The sequence below is a fragment of the Cricetulus griseus genome, chromosome 8 (genome assembly GCF_003668045.3).
Source record: "Cricetulus griseus strain 17A/GY chromosome 8, alternate assembly CriGri-PICRH-1.0, whole genome shotgun sequence".
NCBI classification, from domain to species: domain Eukaryota; kingdom Metazoa; phylum Chordata; class Mammalia; order Rodentia; family Cricetidae; genus Cricetulus; species Cricetulus griseus.
This window is the reverse complement of record NC_048601.1, coordinates 89,638,563-89,664,544: the sequence shown is the minus strand read 5'-3', so window position 1 is coordinate 89,664,544 and position 25,982 is coordinate 89,638,563. Positions and strand designations below refer to the sequence as shown.

Genomic DNA, 25,982 nt, shown 5'->3' with positions numbered 1-25,982 from the left:
ATTTACACCGGCTCACAATGCAAAATGTAACTCTTACTTGATGGGGAATGTACTTCTTTGTATGTTTATCATATTGATTGTTAAATAAAATACTGTTTGACCAATGAGACAGCAAGTAGACGGGACTAGGAGTCAAAGAGGATTCTGGGAAATGTAGTAGAGAAGTGCTGATCCAGGCAGGAAGTGACATAGCAAGGAGACTCATATTTAAGCAAAGGTCCCTTTTTCTCCTTCCTCCTCCAGCGGCAGGATGTGAGCCACCGGCAAGGAGGGACGCCAATAAGGCATCCGATAAGATAAGTCTTATAAAATATATAGATTTATGATAATTAAGACTGAGCTAACAGATGAGAAATCCTGGTCATTAGCCAAGCAGCTTTAAACCTAATACAAGTTTCTGTGTATTCATTTGGGCCTAACTTGGGCGGGCGGCTGGTGTAAAGCTCACACGTGGCGGTGGGGCTCAGGAGGCTTTTGGCAGAAAGATTTATTGTAACACTTACTCTACCTCCATATAAGTTAACTTAGAGGAAGTCTGATGCTGTGAGTTCCCAGCATAAGCCAGGATCCATGAGTCCCCGTCCTGTTTTGGCTCAAGCTCCTTGATTGCCAGTCTGGACCCTCATTCCAGTCTTCAGTACTCTTGGTTGCACAGTGCTTGCCCAACAGGATCCAAACTTTGTGCTTTAAACATTGCTTCCCCAGTGGGGGCTGGAGAGATGTCTCCATGTTAAGAGTGCTCCATGTTCTTCCAGAGAACCCAGGTTGGATTCCAAGCACCCACATGATAGCTCACAACTGTCTGTAACTCCAAGTCCAAGGTATCTGGACTCTCTTTCCTGGACACACACATGGTACATTTGTGTTATACAAATGCAAAGGCCTTGTATGGTAAAAAGAGAAGAAAAAAATAAAAATATATAACAAAATAAAACTAAAAATAAGATTTGTTTCTGTTTTTGCTTTTCGAGATGGGGTTTCTCTGTGGCTTTGGAGGCTGTCCTGGAACTAGCTCTTGTACACCAGGCTGGTCTCGAACTCACAGAGATCCACCTGCCTCTGCCTCCAGAGTGCTGGGATTAAAGGCATGAGCTGCCAACGCCTGGCAAAATAAGATAATTTTTTTTTTTTAAAGAAAAAGCCCTGACAGGACATTAAGCGACAAAGAACTTCCAAAGATGATGTGGAGTTCATTTTGTGATGGCATCTACTGCTGGGCACGCAGCCTACCCTTAAGAGTAGCTTGCTTCCCTCATGAGACTCCCTTGGAGAAAACAAAATTTTTATTTGCAAGTGGTTATCTATTGGGGATAGCTTCTGGGCTAGGGATGGGGGCAGGTGTCCACTTCTTTCCCTTCTTAGGACCCCATCTAGTGTAGACACATGTAGGCCCTGGGCATGCTGCCTCAGTCTCTGTGAGTTCGTTTGTGTGCTGATCTGTTGATTTACAGGGTCTTGTTTTCTTGGTTTCCTCTCGATGGCTTTTACACTCTCTCTGCCTCCTCTTTTGCAGGGTTCTCCGAGCCTTGAGGGGAGGGATTTGATTGAGACACCTCATTTAGGACTGAGTGTCCCAAGACCTCTCCCTTTCTGCCTGTTGTCCAGCTGAGTCTGTATTTATTCCTGTCTACTGCAGGAGGAAATGTCTCCGGTAATGGCTGGGCAAGAAAACATAGATCTATGAGTATAGCAGAATATTGATAGGGATCATTTTACTGCTGTTAGGAGTCATTTGTTAGCAGAACAGAAGTTAGTACTTCGCTTTATATTGGGCCCCTAGTCTCAGGCTCTTGGTCACCCAAGCAGTCTAACGTAGGGTTCCATCCAATGGATGGGGCCTGAAGTCAAATCAGATATTGGTGGGTTACTCTCACAAGCTTTGGATAGTGTCTGTATGATAGCTGCAGTTTGATTGATTCAGCCCACTGTGAAGAAACACTATTGGTAACCTATTCGAAGAGGGCCTCGAGTTTAGACTTTCCACATTATCTTAAACAGAAGGTAACATGCAAGCTTCCAAAGGAGGGAAGCAACCAACAGTCCTACCCAGCTATGACATCTATGAACCATAAAAAATGATCAACACGGCATGATGACCAGAGGGCCACAGTAGTGGTATGTGTTCCTTGGTTGTAACCAATAGCTCTCTAATCAAATGTATGAAGTATTCCCCTGTTACAGTAAGAACTGGAGGAGACTATGATTCCTATTGAGTGGAAATAGGGGTGTTAAATTCTCTGAAATTTGTCAGATAATCCCTGCCTAACAGCTGGTTGTCTAGAGACAACTACACAGGATCAGGTCCCCAGGGTTGGCTGTACTGTGCAGTCAGCAAGAAGAACTAGGGAAAGAGTGGAGAAGACCTTAGCTCAAACCTTTTTGCTTCCATTCAGAATACTCAACAACAGCATGGCACTTCGTTCTTTACCTGCCCAGCTCTTTAGTGTGTCTCCACTGGTTTCTGAGTCTGAGTGAAAAGTATGGTTAATTATCAGCCTATAACATAAACTTCAGAAAATATTATACTATCATACAATAAATATTGTTTTTATCTTAATTTTTCATAAAGGAAGTCATCCTCTCCCATTTGGAAAATAACTTATTTCTTTTATAGTTTGAGAATTTCATAATGCACATAATGTGTTTTGATCAAATCTATTCTTATCCCCTGACTCCCCTCTCCTCCAATTCCTCTCCTGCCTTCCCACCACTTTGCCCTCCCAACTTCATGTTTCAGATATATATATAATATATATATATATATATATATATATATATAAACACTGAGTTGATTCAGTGCTGCCTGCATGTGCATTGGTGTAGGACCATCTACTGGAACCCCACAGGCGCTGGATCCCTGAATAAAACCGGCTCCTTCATCTTCCCAGCATCTATCAACCACCAATAGCTCGTCAGCTCTTGGTAGACCTTCATGAGCCCCCACCTCACGCTGGGGCTTTGGTTGGCTTGATCTTGTGCTGGTTTTTTTGTGTGCAAGTCGCAGCTGCTGTGAGTTCATGTGTGCAACAGCACTGTTATGTCAGACAAATACTGTTTCCACTACCTCTGGCTCTTACACTGTTTCTGCCTCTTTTTCAGAGATGACCCGTGAGATTTTGGTGATGATAGTGTGACATAGATGTCCTATTCAGAGCTAAGTGGTCCACAGTCTCTGATCGTCTGCTGTGGGCTTCTGTATTTATTAATCACCATTTCCTGAAAAAAGGAACTCCTCTGATGATGGCTGAGCGATGCTCTAATCTACAGGTATTTTCTTCATGACCACATTTTGCCTGCAGTGTGACTTAGGAAACAATTTTTAGGATTTCACTTTGTGGGTATCATTGTTCTGCATGCATGTATGGATGTGGACCTCGTATATTGACAGCAGCAAGTCAGAAGGGGGTGTCAGATCCTCTAGTACTGGAGGAATGGGTGGTTGTAAGTCACCATGTGGGTGCTGGGAGACAAACCCAAGTCCTCTACAAGAGCAGCAAGTGCTCTTAGCCACTGAGCCATTTCCCCAGCCTTCTCCACAGGGCTTTCAATAGCTACATCTCAGTGCAACACACAGAGGTGGTGCATTTTGCTCAGTTCTCTTCTTGCAGACGTTTAAACTGCCCTCCTTTTGTGTGTGTCTGTTTCTGGTGTTGCAGTGCATGTACCTTATGTTACACCCCAGTACATAATTTTGATTTTTTTATGATAAATTCTGAGAATTTAGGTTTATGCATGTATTTAAACTTATTAAAAGTTAGAGTCCACGGGAGTTCAAGGTCATCCTATGTAGCAAGTTTGACTCAAAGAGGTGGGGGAAGAACTAAGACATAGTAATGTCTGACATATAAAAAAAAGTTAGATTCCATGGCAGTATAATTGGCACTCAATAGACTATCCATTTTTCTTTTTCTTTCTTTTTTTTTAACTGTAATTTGGTTTTTAAAATTATAGTATATTCTGATTATGGTTTCCCCTTCCTCAACTCCTCCCAGATCCTCCCTATTTCTCCACCCACCCAAATCAACACCTTTTCTTTTTTTCACTCATTAGGATACAAACAGACATCTAAAATAATAATAACAGTAATAAAACAAATTTGGATAAAATAAAAGCAAACAAACAAGAATAGGACAAAACAAACAAAAGAAAAAGAGCCAAAGAAAAACTTCAAGAAATACATATAGATGCAAGACAGACACATTAATATACACAGAAATCCCATCAAGGTACAAAACTTAAACCATAATATATACATGAAGGACCCATAAGCTTACAAAATAAACTAATAAAGCATTATGAGACAAAGAAAACCTCCCCAATGGCATTGAGTTCATTTTATTTTGATCATCTACAGCTATACAAAGTGTCCAGCCCTAAGTGTCAGACTCCTTTGGAGAAAACTCATTTTTCATTTGCAAGTGGTTATCAATTGAGTTAGTTTCTGGGTTAGAATGAGGGCTCATGTCCAAGTCCCCTTTCAGCACTGGAACCCATCAGGCCCAGACCTGCCCAGTCCCCATGCATGCTACCACAGTGTCTGTGAGTTCATTGATGCATCAGTCCTGATGTCTTTAGAAGGCCTTGCTTCCTTGGTGTTCCCTGACCTCTCTGGCCCTTACAATCCTTTTGCCTCCTCTTCCACAGGGTTCCTTGATCTCTGAGGAGAGGGAATTGATGGAGATATCCTGCAGAGAACTGAATGTTCCAAGGTCTCTCAATCTCTGTATAATATCTAGCTGTGGGTCTCTGTATTTATTCCCATCTACTGTAGGAGGAAGCTTCTCTGATCTATGAGTATAGCAGAATGTAGTTAGGAGTCATTTGATTGCTATGCTCCTGTAGCAGAACCAGTATTTGGTTTCCCCCGTGTCTCTGGCCTATCTAGTCTCAGGTTCTTGTCAGGGATGGATTCCATCTCATGGAGTAGGCCTTAAATACAATCAGATATTGGTTACTGACTTCCACAAGCTTCTTGCCATCATTGCATTAGCACAGCTTACACGCAGGTCACCATTGCAGATTTAAAAAAGGGTTGTAGCTGGGCTGGGGTTTGCATTTCTCCTTTGGTAGCATTCAGAGTACCTTCTAGTACCATGAAAACTAGTCTGTGGGGGTGAAGGCTCTCGGCAGGCACCTGCTCAACGTCTCCATGTTTAATGAGTGGTACAGATGTTGTCTGCAGCAATGAGGCCTTACCATGCGTTTGTGGAGAGCAACCAACCGCTTTGGCAATAGCCTGTGCTGTTTTGGAGTTCCCATGGGACCCCTTTGGCCAACAATCCATTCCTGGAACTCGAGGTTTCATTTGGTGACAAGAAATATTCAGTTGTGGTTCTGTCTCCCTTATTATTTGGTGATTCTGCTTGGATTGCCTTCATATATGTATATATTTCAGGAAGTTTCTGCTGTATCCAAATGGCACTTCATTTTAGCTGTCTCTCCCTCACCTTTCCCTCCCTATTTATTCTCATTCCAGCCCACCATCTATATCCATCCGTAACTATCAATTCTGCTTTCCCTCCCCAGTGTGATCCAATCCTCTCTCCCCACCAGGTCCTTACTTTACACCTAACCTCTGAAATTACATGGATTGTAGCCTACTTATCAAGGACTTAACAGCTAACACCCCCGTATAAGTAAATGCATACCTTATTTGTCTTTTTGGTCTGGGTTACCTCACTCAGGATTATTTTTTTTCCTAGTCCCATCCATTTAGCTGAAAATCCCATAATTTCATTTTTAACAACTAAGTAGTATCCCATTGTGTGCGAATGTACCACATTTTCTTTATCCATTCACTTGTTCACTGATGGACATCTAAGTTGTTTCAGTTTATGACTATTATGAATAGAGTAGCAGCGAATATGGTTGAACAGGTTAGACTATCCATTTTTGAACATTGAATAAGCTTTGACATAGTTGTGCCTCAATGAAGCCATTACCACTATGGGAGAGTGAACACACACAACGCCCTTGTACCCCACTGCAATCTCCTTCCTCCTGGGGGCTTTCCCCACTCTACCTCAGGGGAATTCCTACACCCTTCTGATCTACTGGCTATCACTAGGGGTTAGTTTGCTTATGGAGTCTCTTGTAAAGTGGCAATAGGCAGTGTATCTTCTTTGTCTGGCTTTTTTTCACTCAGCATATGTATTGTGAGACTTGCTGGTGCTGCTAAAGGTGCCAACTCTTGGACAGCTAGAGCACACTTTATCCATTTGTTTGTACGTTGATGGTTCTTTGGGTTGTTTCCAGCTTGAGGTCATTAGAAATAATGCTGGTGTGAATATTTATGTCCAAGAGTTTCTGTAGATTTTCGTACTTATTTTCTTTGGGTAACATTTAGGTCATAGGCAGATGCATGTTTAACAGTTTAAGAAATTGCCAAACTGATAGAGTGAATGTATCCAATTAAGGTTTCCATTATTTAATTAAGGTAATGCAAGTGAATTTGAGTTAGTCTAAGGTGCTTGTAGGTCAAAGCATAAGATTATAAAACAGATATGCCCTTGATATCACACATTTAGTTCCTTGCTCAAGAGGAAGCGATGATCCACAGAAGTGACTTTTAGCTCTTGGGCTGGTCTCTTTGCTTTCACAACTTTGCAATTGGAGAGAGATACCGCTACTCATGTTTCAGTTTTCCTTGAGTTATAGCTGCCATTGGCACAGCTCTCTCAAAATTGGCCTTTGTATGCATTATTAAACTTTGGGCATAGGGCATTTTTTTTTTGACATTGTGGGACTCTTTCAGGACACAGAATAAAGAAAGCCTAAGGGAGGATAATCTAAAGGGGTTTAGGACTGACCACAAAACATCTCTGCACCAACTCACAGGTGGGACAGCAACGTTCTGTGGTCATTAATCCTTGAGGCATACGAAAGATCCCTCCAGTTCCCAAACCAACAGATGCAGCCAAAGATTAAGACGATCAAGCAGTCCATTAAAAGCGATGGAAACAGCAGTGCCAATTACCCAGCTCTATGGTGTACCTTCCGGCTCGCACCTCTTATTAGCATATTCATAACTGTTGTCTCTAATCAGTCTTCTTAAGTAAAGTTAACAAGTATATGTGTGCACTCTCTTGAAATTGTTTTGCTGAGCCTAAGAAGCTGTCATGGGGTTGCCAAAGCTGCCGCTTTAACCAGATTTCATCTCTGTGTGTCACCGCTCATGTCAAAGTGAAAATTCGCTGAGACATGAGTTGTCCTGCCTACATCCCGAGCGCCAGCCTGCCTGAGCTTCGTTCCACTTGGTTAAGCTTGTTATTTAAATTGTTAAAATTGAGACATCGGCAGTAAATTTCAGAGGAGATATAACAATTATTAGATACAAGCTGGGCTCTTGTTCTTCAGAACATACCATGCCCTCCGTCCACCAGCAGAATTATCCACAAATAATTTACAATGGTTTCTTTAAGAAGTGTGCCCCGTAGTACTTGGATGGCATTAAATCACAGTCTGTCCCCCACTGGGGCATATTTCCAACTTTAAGATGGATTTGGTTCCAGTCAGCAGAGTGGCAGTGTGCTCCAGGGGACCACCGATTAATGCCCATAACTCTTGAGGAGCTGAGAGAGTGAGAATTCCAGAAGCTGCCTCTGGCTATGGGCTTTGTGTTTAGGTGACTTTGTGCACCAGGAGGGGAGGGTTGTGACCTAGAACAATTGCCTCTTAGGGGGAGGGGTGTAAGGCAAAGCCAAGAGGCTCCAAGAAAGATTTTATACCATTCACTGACCCCATAATGCCTTATAAAACCACTTGACCTTGAATCAAATGTGCCCTGTGTCATGATCTACTTGTACTCACTGGGCCAAGGTAAGACCAATGGGCAGAGAGCACAGGGATGAAATGTGTGGCCTTCAATAGATCCTCACAGGCCTCATGAGTTGCTTCCCCATGTTTCTCTGGTGAAGGTGAAGGAACTCCAGTAAGCACGGCTCACTCAGTCACTGATTGACTCTGTTTACTTTGAGATCAACAGCAATTCCCCGGGGCTGCTGGTGTCTTTAACTCAAATGGCTTTCAAGCCAAGTTCTCTTAGTCTGCACCTATGGAGCCTGCTGGATATAGCTGTGACGTTTATCTTTCAGTTGAATCTCCCCATATTCATTCGGCCTGTTATTTATATTAATGAAATATTTAAAGATTCTGAATTTGATGTTTAATGTATATGATTTGTGTATACCCTGAAAATCTCAGAGCTTAGAGAAGTCTTGCACATTTAGTCCAATGCTCTCATTTAAAACATCAGCAAGCCAAGAGCTGGACAGGTTTTCCTGAAGACTCGCCTCTAGATATGCACGAAACTATGAACTTAGCAGGGACTATGTACCACCTTGCTAATTGCAAATGAGCACACATTGCCTCATGCTATCCACAGGGCTACTGTAGGAGGATTTAGAACCTGGTCTTGGCATTTCTCATCATGTACTGCCTTACCACAGACCCTTGTATCTGCATTGCTGCTGTTGCTTACTTGTTCCTCCTGGTTTCTCCAGGATGGCTATCTGGTAGGGTGAACCCTCACAGTGCCTACCTCATGGCTGTCCATGGCCACCCTGTGGATAACAATGAATGAGAAGACTACATGAAATCTTCCATGAGCAGCGGAAGAATGTCAATAAAGGCGCCGTGGGAAAATAGTCAATCAGTTGCTATGGCTTGAATAGATTCCTCAAAACTCAAGTGCTGGAAGCTTAATCTCAATGGAACAGTGTTGGGAGGTTGAGACAAATAAGAAATAGTGGATTAATGTCATTATCATGGGAGTTGCTTGGTTATTTCAAGAACAGATTTGTCATAATCTGTCTCTTACTCTCACCCTCTCTTGTAGTTCTGTCCTCTGCCATGGATGGACGACAAAGCACAAAGACTCTTGCCAGAGGCCAACAATGAGCTCTTACTTTGACCAGCTTCCAGAATCATGAGCTAAATTCCCTTTGTTCTCTATAAATTACCCAGTTTCAGATATTCTGTTATAGCAGCAAAGAATGCACCATATGCATTTATACACTTACATTGCTGTGTATATCACATGTATGTAATGTTTTCATACCTATGCATATAATGGAGACTGGCAGGACAAAATCTGTGGTGTGAGACATTTTGAAACACCCTGGGATCCAGGACAGCTGGTAGTGCATCTCCACTCTAGATGCTGACAGCAATTCCTGATTTAATCACACATTCCGACGTGTAAAATTAACCATGACAAGGGGCAAATATCTGATGAAACAAAATTTTGACATGGAGGTATGGGAGCTAGAGGATAAATGTTCTTGCCCCCCCACTCCCCAGCATCCCCCCCCCTGCTCTGACAGGTGGGCTGACATCTGGAACCCGGAGGGTAGCCTTGAGACTAGCCTGCACAACTGGCAAGTATCTGGGCTTAGAGCAAGGGGACCCAGCTCAGTGTTTCATCTCCTTACGTCTCCTCCTTGCTAGGTCACTCCTTTCCCTTCCTGGCTACATGGGGATTGTACTTGAAGACAGCAATGGACATTTCATCACATTAGCTTCTGCCTCAAGCTGTTTTTCTGGAAATTTGGGTTACTCACCTTTTTATCCACTAGGAAACCTTCTGAAAACACCATTGAAGCCAGAAACCTTCTGAGCACAGTATATCCTTCCAGCTTTGCATTCTTCTAATTCTAAGGTCCTCTTACTGCAGAGGTCCAGCTAATTCCCCCTGACCTGTAAAACTGGCTGTAGATTATGGAGCAGGCTTGGAGTCAGGCACTATCATTATTGCTCGAGCATGGATTCTGGACTTTTAACTTCATCAGCTTGACTCACACAGGCCAAATCAATCCTCTCTGTCTAGACAGAGCAATTTAACTTCTTGGTAACTTAGCAATTACATAGTGCTTATTTATAGGAGAATTTTTAAGTGCAGGACTTGATGAAGGGTAGGGGAAAAAAGGTGTGATTTCCATTCTCAACTTACTGATAGTCTATCATGCATTTTGCTCACCCAATTGAAAATATACTCACCAAACTTAATATATGAAATATTTTATTATATTTTAATTTTTGAGATTATAACTTAATCATAACACTTCTCCTTTCCTCCTCCAAACCCTTCCATATACTTGTCCCTGATCTCCTTCAAATACATGACTTCTTTTTTCATTAAATGTTGTTGTTTGCACATATGTGTATGACTATAGACCTACTCAACAAGAGGAACCACTATACCTAGTACTGGAAACCTAGCTAATTACTCAGTGCTAATGAAACCATGGTTACTGGAGGAGAATCTACAACTCTAATTCACTAAATCAGCATAATCCCTCACAAGAATCTATAAACATCTGTCCTTATACCCACAGGGAAGTGTAGAATTCACCCCTCATCAAGGAACTTCTCTTTTCAACAGAGACCCACTGCAGAAAACCACAGTCAATCAAAATGCGTAGTTGTGGAGCCCAGCCCCAATGGACACATCTACAAAACCCTGCATCTGAGGCTTGGGGAACACTGTAGAAGAGGGGGCAGGAAGACTGTAAGAGCCAGAGCATCAGGGACTTTGTTGTGAGATTGTGTCTCCTAGTAACATCAGAAGCTATACCTTTAAAGTCTCACCAACATGACTGCCCAAATGTGAGCTGAACAAGGCTGACATCAATGAACATGCTAAGCTGGATGAAGAAAAGCCAACGAGGCCTTAGCCCTACACAAAGCAGTATGGAAACTGAGGAAAGCTGGGAAGGAGAGATGGTCTTCCCTAGGGAAGAATACACTGACTGGCCGTCCAGTGCCAAAATGGTCAGTCCCCAAAACACACATAGGTGACATCATTATATTGACTCTCAACAGGTTGTGTTTAGAAAATGTTTTTATGAAGTCTTCTGATCAAGATGTTTACAAATTCACATGATTTTGTTGGAGTGGCTGACAACCTTGATGGTGAGAGCCAGCAGTTAATGGTCAGCCTGAAGACTGGAGAGAAGGAAGATGTGGCTGAAGCCAGGAAAAGATAATCCACCTTCCTTTAGCTTCTTGCTGATGCTTGGAGGGAAGTCAAAGGAAGTAGGCTTGTAAGTAATGTAAGGTCAGCAAGCAATCGACAGCAGTGGTTCTCAACCTTCCTAATGCTGCAGTTCTTAAATACGGTTCCTCGTGTTGTAGTGACCCCAAGCATTAAATTATTTCATTGCTACTTCATCATTGTAATTTTCTACTCCTATGAAATGCAATGCAAAATCTGATATGCAACCCCAAAGGAGTCATGCCCTACATGTTGAGAACCACTGATCTATAGGTAAGGTTTGCCTTAAAATATACAGAATAACTTTGTGTGTGTGTGTGTGTGGGGAGCGGACAGGGCCTCCTGTATTCCATGATGGCCTCCAAGTCTCTATGCAGCTGAAGAAGACCTTGAACTTCTGATCCTTCCCCCTCTGCCTCCGTAGCACTGGTATTACAGACATTGTTTATGTGATTGTGGAGCTTGTACCCAGGCCTTGTGCATGTTAGGCAAGTACTCTGCTGACCAGGCTACATCCACAGCCCTGGAATAACTAAGTGTTTAACAGTAAGAGTCTGGGCCAATTATATCTCCTCTGCACAGGTGGCTTTGCAAACTGGAGAAGTCAGAGCTCTAGAATACATTCCAGTGACTTCCTGCCATTTGGCTGTAGCAGGCACAGCTCATCCAGTCAGTGGCCCTTTAGTTTTATGTTCACATTAGCCGTTTACCTTGTTCTTGAGGCTATCAAAAAATGCAGACAGCATCTCTCAAAATAGCAGATCAGATAGAAAACCTTTCTGAGCAATGTGCTTCCTGAGTTACAGAGGCATTCACTCCTTCCACATATCTTTGGACTGTAAGAAACCACTGTAGGACACAACATCTTTAGAAACGTCCCTTTGTCTTATTATGCTTTCCAATAATTGGTCTTCAGCCTTATTCAGACAAAACTCCCACAGACTTTCAATTGATCCAGCTTATTTGACTTGAGTTAGGTCAGCTGCGGTGGGCCCCTCTCTACTGTGCATTCAGATTGCATGATGCCACGTGTCATAATGTTGCAATGATGTGTATTGGCAACCTGATGCCGGTGATTAATTGCTGGGAAAGTAATTTCTTTATAATTGCACTTTATGACTTTTTTATAATTTATAAATGCTTGTGGTGGCCTGACATCATAGGGAGCTCAGGTATGCTGGCTCAGAATGGCCTCCAGAAGTTGAGTTAATACTCCCATCCCAACCCCAAAATGAACCCATGTCTTTGGAAAGTCTAGTAGCAGTGAAAGGTGCTTGAATGCTGACTCTGTGCCCAGCACAGTGTAGCACAATCTGCTAGCATCATTTCAGCTGCTGAAATCTTCACAATAGAGGAGACAGGTGCTCTGCAGCAGGTGCTACCAGCACAGCGGGAGAGCATTGGGGAGCTTAACTGCTCAGGATCACACAGGTGGAGGGCTCTGGGGTCAGAGGCCTCATGACAGCTATTCCTGTCTCTCCAGCCAGGCTGGCCGGACCTTCCCTCTAGCCTAGCCATACAGGCTTTGGATTCCCAGCCCCAAATGGACTCCCTGGGCTCAGTGGCCTTGAACTCTAGGTTTGTGAGCTTTAGTGCCCCTTACCTCGTGGATGGATTCTTTGTACATTTTAGGTCAGTTTACATGTCACTTCTGGGACAGCCTGTCCCTGGTCACACCAAGGACAATAGCCCTCCTGACTGGACAAGCTTCACGTGCGAGATCAAGTTCCCTGACTGTGCAGTATTTATCTTGATATGCACTTATCTTGTTGGCAAAAGCATTTTGTTTCTTTGTTGTATGTAAATTCTATAAGGGCAGCAGCTTTGTGAGACGGATGTGTCACTGTAGTCCTGGTATCTAAGACGGTGATGCATCCTTTCTTGATGCTTAGCCCCTGTTGCTGAAGGACCAGGACAGTAGAAGTGAGCTTCTGATTAAATGCTGGCAGTCAAGTGGTCTGGGTAGGCAGAAGGGATCAAGAGTGCAGACAAGGGCAACAGAAAAACTTGAGAGCGAAGACACACTTTGAGCACAGTGAGGCTGCCTGCGCCTACCTGCTCACCTATTCTTGGGTTTCTCTTGTTCCTTTTCCTGATTCCCCCGTGCCGCTCAAGCACCATTTTCCCCTCTCAGCAAGATACTTCCTTTCCTGTGTATTAGGAGAGGTTGAAACAGGCTTTGGTTGTCCTGGTGTTTGCTTTGAGGAATCACTGTGGACAGCAGACAGTTTAGGAAATCAAAGGGGACAGCTAACCAAAGGATTTCAGCATCTCACAGGCTCGAGTGAGGTGGGAAGGCTCCACGGGCCTTCCGCTGACCACATACCTCCTAGGAAAGTGTCATGGCTCATTACTAGCACGCTTTCTTGCTGAGAAGTGACTGGCTCTAATGCCTTGGTCTGTGTGCACTGGCTCAGGAGGATCTGCTGTGCTAACGAGTGTGAAACCCCATATTGGGCCAAGTGGCTCTTTCCCCCAAGGTCACCAGGGAGACTAGAAGGGCCAGTTGGATTCATCTGCAGAGTCTGCCTGCTCCTCATCTTGGCGGTGCACAGCAGGACTCCAGCCAGAAGAACCTGGAGCAAGTGCATTTGCATTCTGCAGGTTCTAAGTGTGTCCCAGCCTTTCAGAGCACCTGACACATCCTTTCAAGTTAGCGGCTACAAAGGCAAATGGGTATTCTGTCAGTCAGCCCTCAATCTGTATGTTCTTCCAGACACTTCTTCTCCTGCCTGATTTATTTCATATTAAAGGGGCTGTCAGTCTGTTTCACAAGAGCAGGTTGCTAGTACATGATGATGCTGGTCTCGTGGCATATTTATTTATTTTTTGTTGTTGTTGTTGTTTGTTATTGTTAAAAATAATGGCCTCCCTCTCTCTGGCCAAACTCCTGACTCACCTACAGGCTCTCCCTGGCACTCTTCACTTTGTCAGCTACACCTACGTATCACTCTGTGAAGTCTGTGTACTATGGGTATTTTCATCAGAAATGTTTTCTGCGAGTCTGTGGCAGACCCTTTAAAAAATTATCCATCAAACATATCTCTTTTCAGCATCTGATGGCTTGGCAACAGGACCATTCTTCTTTCAAATAAAATAAATGTGCCTGCAACGTGGTGAGAAAGTCAGCTATGAGGAGGCTTCATCTTGGCTAATGCGAGCTGAGTTCTGTGGGCTTCATTACAGCAGGACACTAACGATGCTCTCCACGGCTCCCAGTGGGATTGCTTTATTGTGCCAGCTGCATTATTGTTTTATGTCAGGATATCGATTATTGCCTTCTCCTGTCATTTATGCTAGGTTTTCTTACTTTCATCTATTATTTCAGCCGATGAATAGAGTCACTCTGCCATCCTATACTATTAATTTCTCAAACTCTTTGAAGGAACCAGCTTCCCTTTCGGCAGCCATAACAGCCGAACATGTGCTTCTATGACCTTGACCTAGTCACTAGAAAGTCAGATGCCTGTCTCGTGACAAGGAACCAATCAGAAGTTAGCTGGTGGTGCTATGCTTTACGACCCTGGGTGTGCTTTACGGACTAGCGCACAGCAATGACGTAGAGAGCATAGCAACCACCCTGGGAGGGCCTATGAGCCATAACAACCAGTTGACCAATCAACACAGGGCAAGCCCTCCAAGCCTGGAGGCACACCAATCGTGAGCCTGTGCATACCCCTAGACACTCCCCTTACGCTGCCCTATAAAGATCTATGCGTAGCAGCTTCTAGCCGTCTTTTCTAGCCGTCCGCCATGGCGGGTGGGTGAAAGACCCGAGCTAACATGGGTTAGCTCGTTAAATTACAATAAAGCCTCGTGCAGTTTGCAGCAAGCTCTCGAATCCGCCTGGTGATTGGGGTGACCGTGAACGTGGCCTGGGACACCGAATACTTGAGTTTTCGGGGGTCTAACATCTTGAAGGAGCTGATGTACAGCCAGGCGACCAATGGAGGCCATTTTCACTTGCCATGTGAATACACCAGGATTATAGAGTAGTCCAGAAGTCAGATGGTCTCCAGCATTGAGGCTGATGGAGTGGCCCTAAACCCTAATTTAGATACTCATAGACCTGATTTATGGGAGCCCACTAGAGCCTCTAACTATGGCAGGTGCAGGAGTGGGACCTAGGAATCTGCACCCTAAAAATGCTCAGGAAAAGGCTGACCTGGGACTAAAGTTGTGTGTGTGTGGGGCGCACATGTGGTTGATGAGAGGGGATGGCTGGGAGCTGACTGGGAAACTGCAGACTGTCCTCACCAGGCTCCGCCTCTCTCCAGGCTTCCTCAGTCTCCTCCCTGGTCCAGCTTTCTCTTTCCTCTCCTCCCATCCCCTTTGGGCTCTACTACCAAAGAGAATACAGAGTGTGCAATCACTTGGGGAAAAGTCCAAACCAGAAAATTCTGCATCCTTGCACAGCTCCCAGGGATAGAAATGATTGGAAGCATGAAGGGAATGAAGAAAAGACAAACACACAGAGACAGAAAGCTGGGCTTGGGTGGGCTGAGCTCTCTGATGGAGAAGCCACGGCACCATGGGAGTTCAGTGTGTTTATTCTATAGAATTGAAGGGAAAGGTAGGGTTTTCGTACACTGAACAAGGAGACAGGGTTATTACCTAGGGGTAAACAAGGAGGCAGAGTCTATGGTAGACAGCTGGATCGAGGGGGAATGGCTTAACTAATCTCAGTAGGAGCAGTCTCTAGGGCACAGTCTTCAGGACATAAACATCTTGAGGGGAGAAAGCCATTTTGGACATTTTCTGCACACATCATCAATATCCATACTTGGATTCTTCAGGAAGGCTTTACTATTCCCCTGAGCCTGGCTTGGGGAAGGCTCTGCCATTTTCTCATCAGTCTGAGGCTTAGGAGACCTTGGCATGGCTGTGCCCAGTCAACAACACACGAGCTTAGGTCTTCCCCATGTCAACCACACACATTAGAACTTCCTTCACTCAGGGTTTCCTTGGCTCCCTATAACAAAAGATGCTAACATTGCCCTTTCCTTTCCAAAGGAATTAACTACACATAATCCTATTTTTTTTAGTAAAGTGCAAAGAGAAGAGAAAAAGAAAAAAATATTCTAGATTTAAAAATATGTGCAAACTAGTGGTTGTATCGTAAAGCTCTGCAGAGAACTGAAATAAACATTGCCTTTGAGGGAGCAATGGACTCACTTCCATGGAGGTGAGGGAGAGCAGTGGACTACCTCCGTGGAGTTGGGTCACTAGAAATAAAGATCAAACATCCAGGGAGATCAGAAGTGGGCCAATTCTTGGCATAGAGGAAGTGACCTTTGGAGCCACCACTGCTCTCAGGTACCAGCTGCCAGAACAGCTCTTGTGAAGGAAAGTGCAGGTTCCCAAGCATCTATTGGGTCTCGAAAGAAAACTCACCATTTTCTTTTAAATAAATTTTCAATTAAATAAATTCTACTGCAACCCAAAGATGTATTTAGTGATACTCAGAGTCCAGTGCTTCCCAGGTGTCACTCGTCTTTCCTCCGAGTCCTGAAGGTTATTTGAGTCTGCTCTATTTGTGAAGTGGATCCACCATGCAGTGGTGAGCTCAGATACGATGTGTCTCGTCCCAATTTTGCTTCCAGCAGCTTGGCAACTGACTGTGCTAGTGGTATAGAAAGAGAAACAATCAAGGGCTGAAAACCAACCTACACTTATTGCTTTGGTGACTAGCTAGACTTAAGAAAAAGATGGAGGGTAAAAAAACTCCCAGTGCAGAGAGCTTAAGTGTGTCATGTATGCTGCTGTTACATTGTAAAGGTCACTAGAATATCTGAGGAAATACTCTTTGAGTATTTGAATACTATGTCCAACTTAGCAAAGATGCTCAGATGTCATCTATGAGCCCATACAGTCTTTGACAGATGCCTTCATTTTCCTACTTTAGTTTCACTCACGAATGTGGATGAAAATATCAGCCACTACACCTCTCAGAACTCTATCCTGCCTCGTTTGGAGCCTTGAGTGGGAATGGTGAGAAGAGCCTGCCAAAACCAGACAAATGCTTTTTGGGGAGATTCTTTGACTATTTGGAATTATAAGGCAGTGTTTTGGTCAGTTTTATTTCTCCTTGTGAATTATGCATCTTCTCTAAATCAGCACAGTGTGTGATGAACTGACGACAGTAAGCTTGCAGCTTCCACATGCAGGCAGCTTCTCTTTGTTCTCAGTCCCTCCACCTTGAGCAGTGAGTCATGGCCCTAATGAGCTTTTCCCTGAGCATCACAAGTAGGAAGCAAACTTATTCAGGGGCTTATGTCACCTGGTGGATTGTGGGTCTCTTGAGTAAATGCCTGTGTCTGACTCAGTTTTTATTTATTTATCTATTTATTTAGCATTTTCTTTCCTTTTTCTTTCTTTTTTGAAAATCTGTGATTTAAGCTTATTGTGTTAGTTATACTTTCTAATTTTTTCGAATTATGTTTTTAGTTTAAATAGAATTACAGTACCTTCTCCCCTTCCTTCCCTTCCCCCAGCCCCTCCCAACTATCTTACTTCCCATATACACACCACCAACAAAAACAGACTTAGCAGGTTGTATCTGTATGTATCTGTATGTACACACACACACACACACACACACACACACACACACACACACACACACACACAATGAGTCTTTCTCTGTTCCGTCAGCCGGTTCCCAAATAATGACACAGAGACTTTTTATTAATTATGAAAGCTTAGCCTATAGCTTAGGCTTGTTCCTAACTGGCTCTTATAAGTTAAATTAACCCATTTACATTAATCTATGTCCTATTACATGGAGTTACATCTCTTCCATCTTGCACCTCCTGCTTCCTCTCCATGTCTCCTGGCATCTCCTGTGTGCCTTCTCTTCCCAGAAATCCTGCATATCTCTCCTGCCTGGCTGTTCAGCTTTTCATTACAACAATCACAGCAAATACATCTTTACAGAGTATACAGGTATCCCACAACACACACATATATGTGTATGACAATAATAATAATAATAATCAAAACAAGGCTACCAACTTGACAGCGGGGTGTGTGTGACTCGATTCTTTTTTTTTTTTTTTTTAATTTTCTTCTTTTTCTTTGGAGGCTGTCCTGGAACTAGCTCTTGTAGACCAGGCTGGTCTTGAACTCACAGAGATCCACCTGCCTCTGCCTCCCGAGTGCTGGGATTAAAGGCATGCGCCACCAACGTCCAGCATGACTCGATTCTTTATCTGCTGTTTTGCCCAAAACAGAGTTTATATTCAGTGGGTGCTCAAAAATGCCAGACAGAGTGTCTTTCTTTATGAGCCTGCCAATGAATTGTTAGTTACATAAAATACCCACTGCAAGAACAAACAGAAAATGGATCAGCAAAGACAGAGTTGAAATAGGAAGAGAAGATGGGAAGGAAATGGAGACCACATTTGTCACTCTTGTTACTCTCCAAGCCAGTAACGCTGTTGCACAACACATTAACAATGTCCCATCTAAATACCACAGTTTTGTGAATCACCCTACCAATTTTATTTTACATTTAAGAAATTGAGGCTCAGAAAGAATCAATAACCAGTTGTGCTTTCCCTGGAGCTGGGATGCTTCTCGGAAGCTGGCATAGGGCATGCCTACAAGCCTTCCTCTTTGCTGAAAGAGGTTGGCAATAAGACAGGGCTTTCCTTTCCCAGGGCCCCCAGTGTCTGGTCCATTCATAATGCTTTGGGTTATGCTACGGTGCATCCGACTCTGCTTTAAGAGGACATGCAGGGTGTTTTAGAGCTACGTGGGAATAAAGGAGCTGCTGCAGGGTGCTGTGGCTCTGGAAGTGGTGGTGAGAATTCACTTGACTTTCTCCATAGAGGTCAAGTCCCTGAACCTTGAAAGAAAAGGATCTCAAGGAAGCCAGTTGCTTGACAAGTTCATCCTTGAAGCACCTGAGAGATGGACTTCAGTACTCTTCTCATGTGGCTCTTCCACTGTTTAACAAGCTTTCCTTCAGATGATCTTAAACTTTTAACATCTACCCCAAATTCCTCTCTACAGTTGAGTACATTTCTCAGATCAAAAGGACCTGTGGCCAGAAACTCATACAGCTCTGGGAACTTTGGATCTTGGGTTATAGTTCTCAAGTGTGAGAGCAGACATATGTACTCCCCAAGGACCCTGTAGTTCTCCTGGCACCAAAGTTCTTGCTAAAGCCAGGTCAGGAGGTGTTGACATCTGAGTGGATCTTCATCCGAATGGGTGGCCACTTCTCTCCACATGGGTCTAATTGCCCTGGCACTTCCTAATTCCTCACTAATTCCCATGATATGTGCCGTGATACTGTGTCTCACAATGAACTCATTTGCTATTAATGTGAATGTAATATGCCGTTCCACAGGAATTCTGCAGTAATTTAGCAATCATTAATGTCCACTTATTGTAAAGTGGTACAGAATACACTTTATTGCCTGCAAATTGCCAAAGTGATTTCCCTCTGTGTGTGTATGTGTGTGTCATGTGTGCCACTTAATGAGGTCCTTGTGAACTCAGGAACCCTAGTAAATATGAACTTCCCATAAAGTCCCAGGCTGTAAATCAAGCAACTATTGCAAATGACCTTACCATGGAAAGGTCAACTGCGCTTGGTCCCACCAAAGGACTTTCATCTTTTGCAGTATCCAAGGACATCCCAGAATGTTGCTCCAGCAAGTCTCACGTGAAGGGTTTCTTCATCCATGTGCGTTTCCCGAGCTCAGCTGTGAGCCCCAATCCTCTCTGTGGGTCATTTGTGGCATGGCTACCTCAGTGCCCCTTCCTGCCCAGTTCATGGGAATTTTCCTGAATGCTAAGTGAAGCTGAGCTATGTGAACCCATCCCACTCAGGCACTCAGCCCCTGTTTGCAATAGCTGCAGCCAGATTTAAGATCAAAGGCAGAGGTAAAAGTCAGCGTAGCAACGCCAAGCATTAATCTCCTGTCAGTGGTGTTCACTGTTGCTTTATATATAGAGAAAAAAAAAATCATTTCAATAGCTTGACATACTATTCATTTTTATGCAATGGGAAGAATTTACTTTGCTTCCTGCTACGCATTAACTAAAGTATCCTTCCGGGATTTTTGTTTTGTTTTGTTTTTTAACAAAGGTTGTCTCTGTACTAAAAGCAATCCCGACCTCCGGAAGGAGACAGTCCACACCTCTCACTTTTCTTTACCCTCCTAATGCCATTTTCTCTGTGATGTAACTGAGTGATTTTGCAGCAGAAAGCTCCAAAAATTAAACCTGAACTTTCCAAATAGCTTCCTAATAACCGTTGCCCAAATCAATGGGGCTCCATGAATATTTTGACACAGTTTAAATGGGTTTGTATCCTCACCACTGAGATCTGGTGATTTAGCCTGTCAGCCTGCAAATGTGGAAATATCACCTCTCACTGAGCAAAGTCCAATATCTCATTAGAAATGAAAATAGAAGAGAAGGCAAGCACAAATGCTGTCAGTGGCGGTGAGAGAAGAAATTAAACCTCTGGAGGCCTGTATATCTTATACAAAAGATTATGCACTGCCAGGCTGTATAAATCATGCCAGGGCTGTGGGGCTGCAATGGGCTAGAAAATAAAAAACCATAAAAGTGTCATATTGAAATACAGTCACTGAGAATTCTTTTATGATGAGTCTAAATTCGCCTGACATTCTCGCAAATTCAGGGGCCTGCTTGGGTTGTTTATACCCGGCCTTTCTCTGTCAGTCACGAAGTCCCAGCTTCCACAGCAAATTATTCTAAACAGGGCTTATTATCAAGGCATAAAAAAGTTAAAACACAGATGGCTGGAGAGTTCCTGTTTAATTTAAATGCCCTGTGGCCCACACCAACGTGAGTCTGTCTTGTCCTAGATTTATGATCAATAAATTGGCTGCACTTATTAGATGGCAGGGCCCTAAGATGTTGGTGGGGAGTATTTCAAATAGAATTAACATGAAGAGATGCAGAGCCATATCCTATCATCTGTGAAATATGGGGCAGGACAAGCCGTACATAAACAGGTATGACCACTCGTGCTAAGGGCTACACAGCCCACGTGTTTCCATCAGCAGCAAAACCCGTGACAGGTATTAATTATCATCTCAGGCTTAATTAGCAGTAGCATTTTTCTCCCCAAGTTAATTTCTTTTAAGTAAATGACCAACAGAACACAAGCAAATAGGATCCCCGATTTTCAGAATAAGGGAAGGAAGTTGGATCCAAAGTGCACAAGCACTTTATTTGGAGTGACACACTGCCTGTTTGTGAAAATATGGGCCAGCTCTCTCCTTGGCTGATTTACCTTTTGACCTCGCTTGTACATCAGCCAGCCAGCCAGCGACATTTGTCGGGTATCTGGCATACTGAAGGCATTGCTGTGCGTGACTGCGAAGGTTGAAAAGCAGCAGAGAAGTCTTTGACCTTGAGGTAACCTGAGCTCAGGGCACCTGAGCTGAGCATGGCAGTGAACAGGATTCTGCATAGACCTTAAGCTGCCATTAAATGTCCCTTTTAGGGACTATTTGGGGGAGAGGAGGGAAGGACAAAAGAGGATAATGGGAGTAGAATATGATCAAAGTACATTTATATATCTGTAGGAAAATCTCAGAAGGAAACCTATTCTTTTGTACAATGAATACATGCTAATAAAATATTTTTGGAGGTTAGGCAGTGTCTGTTTTATGTGAAAGGACACCTGTGAGGCCGTCTCATGGCAAGGGAAGAGTGGGGACTTTTGAACCGTCGACAGAAATAGGCAGGAGCCAGGCAGCCTGGGATCCTACTCTGGCCTTGGCCTTTTACTGAGTGTGTGTCTGGAAGCCCAGGGCAAATCACTTCATTTCTTTGCTTTTTTGATTTCTCCAGGTAAGAAGGGAGGGTTTCTTCTATCCAGGAGGGACGGATAAGCATCAAAGGAGGGGACAATGGCAGCCAATCTGCACACTGTATTGCTCAACCGTGGGGACTACGCAGAGCCTTCCTCTGTGGCCTGGCTGCTGGGGGGTGGGTTTTCCAACCCATTAAGGGACAAGGGCCTGGGGCCATTCCTTAGACTCCCAGGGCAATATTGCTGCATCTCATCTCCCTGTTTCTTTGCCACAGGGATTGTCTGTCTTCTGCAAGTGACAACACATCTTAGTGTTTGAGAGAGAATGAAGCAAGTGAGAGAAGGTGACTCATGCAGTTGTGTGGATCTCCTGCCATCATTATAAGTCATGGCGTCTCTGCTGGGCCTTCCCTTGGACCGTCATTTGAAGTAATGTCGGGATGAGAGGCATCAAAGCAAATAACTTCAGTCCCCCAGATTGACATCATCACGAGTTCTACCAAGTTGCTAATGCCAGAGTCCTCTATGAGCCATCTCCATCCGGGGCACGGGTTACTACAAAATGATGGCACTCCTCCCTCTCTGTGAGTCAGACCCACGTAAGGAAAAGCTGTGGGAGGAGAAAGGCTCCTAATTCCACTCTGTTCCCAAGAAGAGCAGAGTGACCTTGGTCTCATTACTCATCTGTGTTCTGGCTCTGGAGCAGAAAGCGGATGGGGGAGATTGCCTCCTCCCTCAGATCTACCTCTCGGGCCTTGCACTGACCACTCCAGCACCCCGTAATCCCCCCACCCCCTCCTGCTCCAACCAGGCTCAAGGAAAGCAAATGCTTGGTTGACTTTGGCAGCCAAAGACTCCCGAGGCTTTGCTAAGGTTCACCCCAGTTCGTGCCTTCAGGTGTCCTTGTCTCTCTGGAAAGCCAGCTCCCTCAAGATTTGTAACTTGGCTTTGGTCAAATAGCTATGAAATGGAATGCTGTATCTCAAGATTGATAGCCCAGTGGGCATCAAGATCTCATTTGTTTCCTGCCCAGGAAATTTTTCAGTGGAGGAGAGGTGAATGCAGAAGGGTGAGGTAGAATATCAAGATAGATGTGGTGGGTGCACTGCCGCCCCCTCCCCTCCCCCTTCCCCTTGCCTCCTCCCGCCCCTCTCCCCCTCCCCACCCCTGCCCCACCACATATTGCCTCCTCCCCACCCTTCTTATACAGCCTTGCACCTTCTTTTACAGCTAGCAGGGCCCACTGAAACACCACAACGAGGAGCTTCCTGGGACCAGGCCTTGTAACTTGTCTCTGCTGCCACTCTTTGTGAGCGGGGTGGGGGAGAGGGGCACTAATGGGTTCACTACTGAGGTAGCTCCAGAGTGCTCTTCCCCAAGGAAGAGGACTCTGAGGACCAAACTGTCATTTCCCCAGCTATACCTGCTGGTGTCTTGTTATTGAATCACTTGATCAAAGAGGGCTACCTTGCTCAAGCTTATGACCACTCCATGGGGACATCTTAAATCTCATGATTGAACAACATGGAGTCCTACTCCTTGCCTCTGCAGGCTAGCTCTGAGACCTCCGAGGTCATTCGGTGCTGGCCCAGGCCTCTGCGCTGAGTGCAACAGAGTTCACCTTTTCTTCCACCCAGCCCCGATACCCCTCACAGTTGGGTCTCTCTAGAGCCCAATGCCTGATTGCATTCTGTCTCGTCTCATCACATCTGTTTCTTGGGAAACCTCACTTGTGACAGCCCTCCCAGCATGCCCTGGGAGAAGAGCTGTCTAACGAGCACAAACTTCAGAATGTGAGTGGAGAACAAATCACCGACGTCACTCAGTATTCAGACTCCGTGGCCAGCTTCCCTCCCTCACCGCCAGGTGTGGGGTGAGGTAGAGGCGGACTCTAGCTGTTGGTGTGAGAAGTGGCCGAACCCCATTTCCTTCCCAGAATGCCATCGCGGTCTGAGAGGAACGTGCCTGTCAAATCCTAACACCTTTGCTCGTCTAACACCTTGTCTTGGGCAAGTTTCTACATTGGGGAGAAACCTAAACAGGAACTTTGGGGACGGGGAGCACAAGGCTGTGTGTGAGCAGGAAGTGGTGTGCACATCACCCGTGGTTCATGAGCCCAGTTAAACGCTCCGTTTCTGCAACATCATCCCGAAAATTCTAGGAAAGTCCTGCAATTTGAGCTTAGAAAAATGAATAATCCTTTATTAATATGCAAACTAAGAGGCTAACAGCTTATCAAATAGCAGTGGCCAGTGGGCTTTGAGTGAGGAGAGTGTGTATGAGAGCGGCGCATGCGTGAAGGGCAGGCAGCAAGGAGAAGCTCTAGCTGCTCACCACTCCCTGGGCCTGTGATGTCATGAGCCTAATGATGGTCCCCAGACATGGTGTCCCGCAGCACCTGTAGAGGAAAATAATATAGCCGTTATCACAAAGTCATGCTACAGCTACCAGCTACCATTGGACTTGTAGACAGTGATGTGAAGTTTTCTCTTAAAATAAATGTCTATAAACACCAATTAATTCTGTCATGTGAAGTATTTAGTAGTATAGCTGCTTACAAAAAAATCACTTTAAAAACATCACAGGGGTGGTGTGTGAATAATGAAAGTCTGCTGTTTGAAGGTACAAAAGAATCAGATAAAAAGCATTGTTAACCATCATGTTGCAGAAACACAGCAAGTATTAAATAAATGCCAAATGCTATCACTTAGAATTTATGTCAGAGTGTTACACTTGTGTACATTTTCACTATTGTTTCTGATATGTTCCTAACTGGGTTAGTTTTTCCTCCCTGTTGCGTATTAGATAAAATGGGTCCAGGTTTTTAAGTCCCTAGCATGCTTGCATGGCTGAGATTTTGTTATTGATCACATTTTTGCTATTGCTCACTAATTACATATCCAACATGTAGCAGGTATCGGTAAAACCATTAATTAATCACAAAGACTAGGCATAGTGACTTAAGTCTGTAATCACAGAATGTAGGAGGCTGAGGCAGGAGGATAAGTGAAAGTTCAAGGCTAGCCTGAGCTATACAGTGAGTTTCAGGCCAGCCTGGGCTACAGAGTAAAAATCATGAAGTAAAAAGAAAATTACAACTAGAATAGAATGTCCCTGGGTGTATCAATCTCCTCTCTGTGCCCAGGAGAGGCTGACCTACAGGGAACAGGCTCTTCTTTGTGTGCGTGCTTGTGTGTGTGTGTGTGTGTGTGTGTGTGTGTGTGTGTGTGTGTGTGTGTGACATTTTTTCTTCTGTTTTGTTTTATTTGCCTATTTTTGGTCCTGGTCCTATTGTGTTTTGTTTGTTTGTTGAGGGAGAGAGAGAGAGAGAGAAAGAGGAGAAACATGAAGTTGGGTGTGCAGCAAGCTGGGGAGGATATGGAGGAATTGGGGGAGGGAAAACACGATCAAAATATATTGTATGAAAAAGTTGAATAAAAATGTTTAAAAATGGAAAAAGAAAGTCATAAACTAGAGGATATAAAGAGATTTTTGGGAGAAATCCACAGTTAGGAAGATCTCCAAACTGGATACAGAGACACTTTGGGAAACTTGAGGCAACTAGTGCCTTTCAAATTTTCTCAGTCATAGAAAGTTCTGTTCAAAGAACTCGATGGGAAGCCTGGGAGCAGCCAAGAACAAGACACAAAGACTTGCATGATGGAAGAGGGATGGGCGGGGTCTGGGCCTACCAGTAGGTCCCTCCTCTCTTTGTTGGGTATCTACACCCCAGTCCTGCAAGGCTTGTGAAATGTGCCGGGTCATTTTAAAAGCTCTGACTTGGTACAGGTGTTGTTCTTAATCTTTGTACAGATGGTACTTTGTGTGTTCAGCATGTCAAAGACATGCATGTTTAATTAACTGATGCACAGTGACTGTACAATTGTACATATCTACAATTCTCTCTCTTCCTCTCCCCCCCTCTCTTCTCTGAGACAGGTTCTCACTGTATAGCTCTGGCTAGCTTAGAACTTATGTAGACTAGGCTGGCCTTGAACTCATAGAGACCCCCTGCCTCTGCTTCTGCCTCTGCCTCATGAGTGCTAGAATTAAATCTTTCTCTCTCTCTCTTTTATTTTTATTATTTTTTCTCTCTCTCTTTTAAAAGATTTATTTATTATGTACACAGTATTCTGCCTGTATATATGCCTGCAGGCCAGAAGAGGGCACCAAGTCTCATTACAG

At 44.1% G+C, this 25,982-nt stretch overlaps 1 long non-coding RNA gene across 3 annotated transcripts; it reads left to right on the top strand.

Annotated features, from left to right (window-relative positions):
• Positions 1 to 1,016: 1,016 nt before the first annotated feature.
• On the top strand, positions 1,017 to 24,313 carry LOC118239153. Of its 3 annotated transcripts, XR_004771133.1 has the most exons (3): positions 1,017 to 3,267; positions 22,073 to 22,852; positions 23,028 to 24,313. It is a non-coding gene; the product is annotated as an uncharacterized LOC118239153 (long non-coding RNA). The 3 variants fall into 3 exon arrangements; XR_004771134.1 differs by lacking the exons at positions 22,073 to 22,852; positions 23,028 to 24,313 and adding an exon at positions 10,382 to 11,169; XR_004771135.1 differs by lacking the exons at positions 22,073 to 22,852; positions 23,028 to 24,313 and adding an exon at positions 10,335 to 11,169.
• The last annotated feature ends 1,669 nt before the right edge of the window (positions 24,314 to 25,982 follow it).